The 6,396-nt window shown below is 42.2% G+C and overlaps 1 protein-coding gene across 7 annotated transcripts in view; it reads right to left on the bottom strand.

Moving 5' to 3' along the window:
- Positions 1-6,396, bottom strand: part of ADAM10 (ADAM metallopeptidase domain 10) — a 164,176-nt gene that overhangs the window by 91,307 nt on the left and 66,473 nt on the right. The gene's annotated exons all lie outside the window — the stretch shown is intronic.

Raw genomic sequence — 6,396 nt, 5'->3', positions numbered from 1 at the left:
GGGGAACCCCAGAACTCTTCCTGTTCCTACAAGAAATTCCTCTGCCCCTCACTTCACTAAACACTCACAGCTATTTACCATTATCTGCCTTGGGACCATCAGGACTATTCTCACTGTGGCCTGGCTTTCAGACGCAGGAGACTAAACCACCAACTACTTCAATTTATTATAGGTATTTGCTGCCCCCACAAATCACTATTTCCCTCTATTTTCTTATTTTTAGCTCCTAACACATTGCCACTCTTTCTGACACTACCCAAAATCTTAGTGATTACAACATTCATGTTGATGATCCTTCCAATACACTCACACCACCGTTTCTCTGACAGTCTTCCCCTACTTCAACTTTTCACTTATATGGTCATACTTTTGAACCTGTCATTACTGATAAATGAAACCCCTTCATAATCTCAACTTCTAAATCATACTTTCTTTCTACAACTTATCTTTTCAGAACATTCCCTCTAGACTCCAACAATCCTTCAACACCACTAAGACCCTCTATCTACTAATGCTCCTTCAACACCACTAAGACCCTTTAATCTACCAATACTAGCACCTTGTTCAACTGTCCATCACTGGCTATTCTCTTTCTTTTCCTTATTCACTTTAAATCCCATAGTGAATTATTACTATAATTACTCCATTGCATTTGCTTTAATCTCCCTTGACACCCATCTCCCAACCCTCAACCGAATCCTGTTTAAATTCAACTCACTACTTATACTGCTCCAGCTGAATAAAGCTGGAGAAAAAATGGTAATATGACTACCCTCACTCAAAAATCATAATCTATAACCTAAACCAGTTCATTTATGCTACCTGACAATGATACTCTGTTTTCAGAGTCCACTCTCAATCCTACATATCTAGTTAACCACTAGCAGTCCTCACTTTGCTACATTACTAGAGGCAGTAAAATTAACCATACAAGCTGAAACTATGCAAAGTGATCTTAATAATGAATGGAAGAAATTAAAATTGTTCCATTACTTTTAAAATGTTTTATCAAAATATTAAAAGTCTCTTATACTGTTTAAATATATAGGAAAATGAAAAATAATAAAACTATATTGTACACAGTAATTTAAAACATTAGAAGCCCGGGACTAGTAGCTCAGTTGGTTAGAGTGTCATCCACATATGCCAAGGTTGAGGGTTTGATCCCTGGTCAAGGCACATACAACAGTCAACCAAGGAATGCATGAATAAGTGGAACAACAGATAGATGTTTCTCATTCTCTCTCTAAAAAAAAAAAAATCAATCACTAAAAAAATTTTAATTAGAAACATCAAGAATTAGAATATTTGCCGAAACCGGTTTGGCTCAGTGGATAGAGCGTCGGCCTGCGGACTGAAAGGTCCCAAGTTCGATTCCGGTCAAGGGCATGTACCTGGGTTGCGGGCACATCCCCAGTAGGAGATGTGCAGAAGGCAGCTGATCGATGTTCCTCTCTCATCGATGTTTCTAACTCTCTATCTCTCTCCCTTCCTCTCTGTAAAAAATCAATAAAATATATAAAAAAAAAAAGAATTAGAATATTTAAAAAGAAAAATTAGAGTGTTTTATTCTTTGTAAATTGTATTTTATATATTATAAATTAAAGACATATATTCCTTTTGAAAGCTTGATATTTGGGATAAAAAAATTTCCAACGCAACAAAGCAGCATTAATATATGCATCAAATTCTGTCAGCACAAAACTCTCCCAATAGAAAGAACAAAAGAAAGATCATGCATAAAACTTTTCCTATATACAGTACTTTAAAAACTTCTCTAAAAGAGCCTATTTTCCCTGGTCATCATGTTAAATGACATTTTCCCTTTAAAATTACTGACAATATAATCCCATTTCTAGAAAAGCCTTTATTCAACTAATGAATAAACCCTCATTGAGCTGCTAAATCATAAGATGCACTGTAGCTCCCCTGCAAAGGCCAAACAGCATATTCTTTCACAAAGAATGAGTCATTGGTGTAGAATAGTAGGCCTATGTAAAACAAAGATCAGCTTTAAATCTACTGCCTTTCTTCCAGTTCCTCTGCATGCCAGCCTTTTGCTTTTGTCTTGTTGTAGGAGGTGCAAATATAAATAATACATATATTGTTATATAGCCTCAAGCAGGAAATAGCTCTAGTTAACTCTCAACTCCAGGAAGGGGGAACATTTACAGTTCAGATTTTCTCCCCAACAGAACCATGCAAAAAACACCCACATCTCACTCCATACTAACTAGAGTAGACTTTGCATCTTGACCACTCCCAGCAAGGCAACCCTCCCTCTATATGACTGACAGGCTAAGAATTTGACTGCAAAGTCCAAGGCTTGCTTATGAGATGACTCTCTCACAGTCAAAACTTGGTGTAATCACTCCAATAACATCCGATGAATCACCAAAGCCAATCAAATAATCCAAATTTTATTATAGTAATCTATATATATAAAAGCCCAGCAACTGGAAAGGCGAAACAACCAGAATGACCGGTCACTATGACACGCACTACAGTGACCAACCAGCCCCATCAGGACCTGATCGGCCACCCCCAACCTCCCACGGCCCCTCCCACTGGCTGGCCCTGCCCCTGCTCGGCCCCCACCCCCACCCCAATTGGGGCTGGCTGGCCCGACCCCACCCAAACACGAATTCATGCACCAGGCCTCTAGTTCATCGATAAAAAGGAATCAACTATATAACATAAATAAATCTCAAAACATTTGTGCTTAAAAGCCTGATTTTAAAGAGTACATTGTGTATCCTGGCCAGTGTGACTCAGTTGGTTGAGCACCATCCCATGCACCAAGAAGTAGCCAGTTCAATTCCTGGTCAGGGTACATGCCTCGGTTTCAGGCTCAATTCCCAGGGAGTGCAGGAGGCAGCCGATAAGTGGTTTTCTCTAGCCAACGTTTCGCTCTCCCTCACCCTTTCTCAATTTCTCTAAAATCAATAAAAACATGTTTTATGCTTAGATCTATTTATGATCCATTTGAATTAATCTGTATACAAAGTATGTGGCTTAGATGGATAATTTTTGGTCACAGATACCCAGTTGTTACAGCACCCGTTTATAAACGTGTCTATTCTTCCTCCACTGAATGAATTTCTTTTGCAGCCTTGATTAAAAATCAGCTAGTCAAAAAAATAAAAAATAGACCCAGCTGGTTTGGCTCAGTGGATAGAGCGTCAGCTTGCGTACTGAAGGTCCCAGGTTCGATTCCAGTAAAGGGCACATGCCCAGGTTGCAGGCCTGATCCCCCAGTAGGGGGTATGCAGGAGACACCCGATCAATGATTCTCTCTCATCATTGATGTTTCTCTCTCTCCCTTCTCCCTTCCTCTCTGAAATTAATAAAAATATATTTTTTTAAAAACATGTGTATATATATATATGTGTGTATAAAATATAAGTAGCCCAGTTGAGTGGCAACCCATGAACCAGGAGGTCATGGTTCAATTCCCAGTCAGGGAACATGCCCAGGTTTCGGGCTCAATCCCCAATAGGGGGCATGCAGGAGGCAGCCAATCAATGATTCTCTCATCGATGTTTTTATCACTCTGCTCCTCTCCCTTCGGCTCTCTGAAATAAATAAAAAACATGTATTTTTAAAAATGTCCTAGCCAGTTTGGCTCAGTGGACAGAGTGCTGGCCCACAGGTTCAATTCCGATCAAGGGCACACACCTCAGTTGCAGGCTCAATCCCTGGCCCTGGTCAGGGCACATTCAGGAGGAAACCAATTGATGTGTCTCTCTCACATGGATGTCTCTCTCTCTCTGTCTCCCCCTACTCCCTTCCACTCTCTCAAAAATATCAATGGAAAAATATTTTCAGGTGAGGAGTAACAAAAAATAAAATAAATAAGTAAATAAAGAATACATAGTAAGAAATTGCATTTACATAAAATTCTAGAAAATGCAAACTAACCTGCAGATTAGTGCCTGAGGAAAGAGGAGTTGAAAAGAAGAAAAGTACACTGGGCAGGAGGAAGTTTTTGGGGATGATGGACACATACACTATCTTGATTATGGTGATAGTTTCACAGCTATATAAATACGTTAAAAATTATCAAATTGTATAATTTACATCTGAGCAATTTATTGTGTCAATTTTTCCTCAATAAAGCTGTTCAAAAGAAATACTAGAGATAACCAAATACAATGTGGGAACCTTGATTAAGTCCTTTTTTTGTTCTTAAAGGGACGTTTTGCAGAGCAACTGGAGAAATACGCCTACAGACTGTATAACAGATATTTTTTTCATGTCATCTTTTATTTTTTAAATCATTTTTCATTTTCCAATTATAGTTAACGTACATTATTATATTAGTTTCAGGTGAACACCCCAGTGATTACACATTACATAACTTACTAAGTTATCATCCTGATAAATCTCATACCCATCTGACACCATACATAGTTATTTGAATACTAGAGGCCTGGTGCATGAATTTGTGCACAGGTAGGGTCCAGGCAGCCCACCCTGATGGGGGCCAATTGGGGCTGGCCCAGCAGGGGGGTAGAACCTGAGGGTGGAGCCAGTCAGAGGGTGGGGCTGAGGGAGGTTGGCTGGCCGGCTCTGTCCTGATCTGGCTGGGGCCGGTTGCAGTGCACATCATAGCGACCAGGGGTTATGGTCGTTCCAGGTGTTCCAGTCATTCCAGTCATTCCGGCATTCCAGTCGCTTGGCTTTTATATATATAGACTAGAGCCCCAGCTCATGAAATCGTGCAGGTAGGATCCCTAGGCCTAGCCTGCAATCAGGGCCATCTTCTGCCCATTCGCCAGTCCCCAGGCCCAACACCGCTTCTACCGCCAAGGCAGATAGGTCACGGGTGTGCCTTGCAGCTTCCGTCAGTGCCGCAAGCCCAAGCAGCAGCGGCAGCAGCACCCACATGCGTGGCCCCAAGTGCACAGAGCATTCCATCAGTGGCTGGCCGGTGCACGTGTATGGAGGTGAAGTCACCAGCACCCACTCTCACACCGGCCTGAGCCCCCGAGCAGCTGGGGATGAGCTGGGGATCCCAAAGGCCTAACAGCCAGCACGGTCCTCCTGCCAGACACCCTGGTTCCCCCATTCACCATTGCTGATCCATCGGAGCCTGTGGGCCGGGGGGAGGGACCAAGAGGTCACTCATTCTGTCTGCTCACCAGTCCCCAGTCCTGCTGCCACCCACTCACTTCCCCATAGTTCCACGTTCGCCTGTGGGCAGGGGTAGGGAGGAAGGTGGGGGAGGGGAGGGCCTGAGAGGTGGTCAATGCACCTCATGGCAACTGGTTGAGGGGTCATTCTAGTCGTTACACTTATGGTCCCTGGCTTTTTATTATATAGGATTACTGACTTTACTCCCTATGCTATATTTTACATCCCCCTGACTATTCTGTAACTCCCAATTCCTTCTTAATCCCTTCACCTTTTTCACCACCACCCCCAACACCCCTCCTATCTGGCAACCATCAAAATGTTCTCTGTATCTATGAATCTGTTTCTGTTCTGCTTGTTCATTTATTTTGTTTTTCAGAATTAATTGTTGACTTTATCGTCTAGAAAAGGGGTAGGCAAACTAGTATGCTGGATAAGTGAATCCTTGTGTTTGCTGTGCATTAAGGATAGTGTTTACATTTTTAAACAGTTAAAAAAATAGATAATATTTGTGTCATGTAAAATTATATGAAATTCAAATTTAAGTATTAAGGTTTTACTGGAACACTGCCACATTCATTCATATACATATTTCCTATGGCTGTTTTCATACTACCATGACAAAACTTAGTTGCAACTGAGCTCAGGTGGCCCAGAAAGCCAAAAATATTTACTATCTGGCCCTATACAGCAAAGGTTTCCCAGCCCTTGGTCTAGAATTTAGAATATAGCAACTATTTAGAAACTAAACAGTTAACACATGGATGGTTTTATAAATATCTACACTAATAAAAGAGAAACATGGTAATTGGCGTACGACCGCTACCCTTTTCATTGGCTAATCAGCGAGATATGCAAATTAACTGACAGCCAAGATGGCAGCCGGCAGCCAGGCAGCTTGAAACTAACATGAGGCTTGCTTCAGTGAAGGAGGAACGTTGGAGGAAACCAACGTTCCCCTCTACGGCTGCAGGCCGCTGAGCGGGCAGTTTGAGAAACTCTGTAACAAATACCACCGGACTTCAGCCAGCAGATTCGCAACATTGTAAGCAAAGGCCAGAAACCTACTTTCAGCAGCGGAGGCCTAAGAGCTGGAGCCAAGCCTCAAGCTAAAGCTGGCCCAGAATAAAAAAAAAGAAAAAGAAAAAAAGGAGCAGATGGGAGCTTCAGTCACCTGCCAGCCTGAAAACAGCCCTCAGCCCCTCACCCAGACTGGCCAGGCACCCCAGTGGGGACCCCCACCCTGATCCAGGACACCTT

Source organism: Myotis davidii, unplaced genomic scaffold (genome assembly GCF_000327345.1).
Source record: "Myotis davidii unplaced genomic scaffold, ASM32734v1 scaffold441, whole genome shotgun sequence".
Taxonomy (NCBI): domain Eukaryota; kingdom Metazoa; phylum Chordata; class Mammalia; order Chiroptera; family Vespertilionidae; genus Myotis; species Myotis davidii.
Note: the sequence above shows the minus strand (reverse complement) of the source record. Positions and strands in the feature narration are given on the sequence as shown.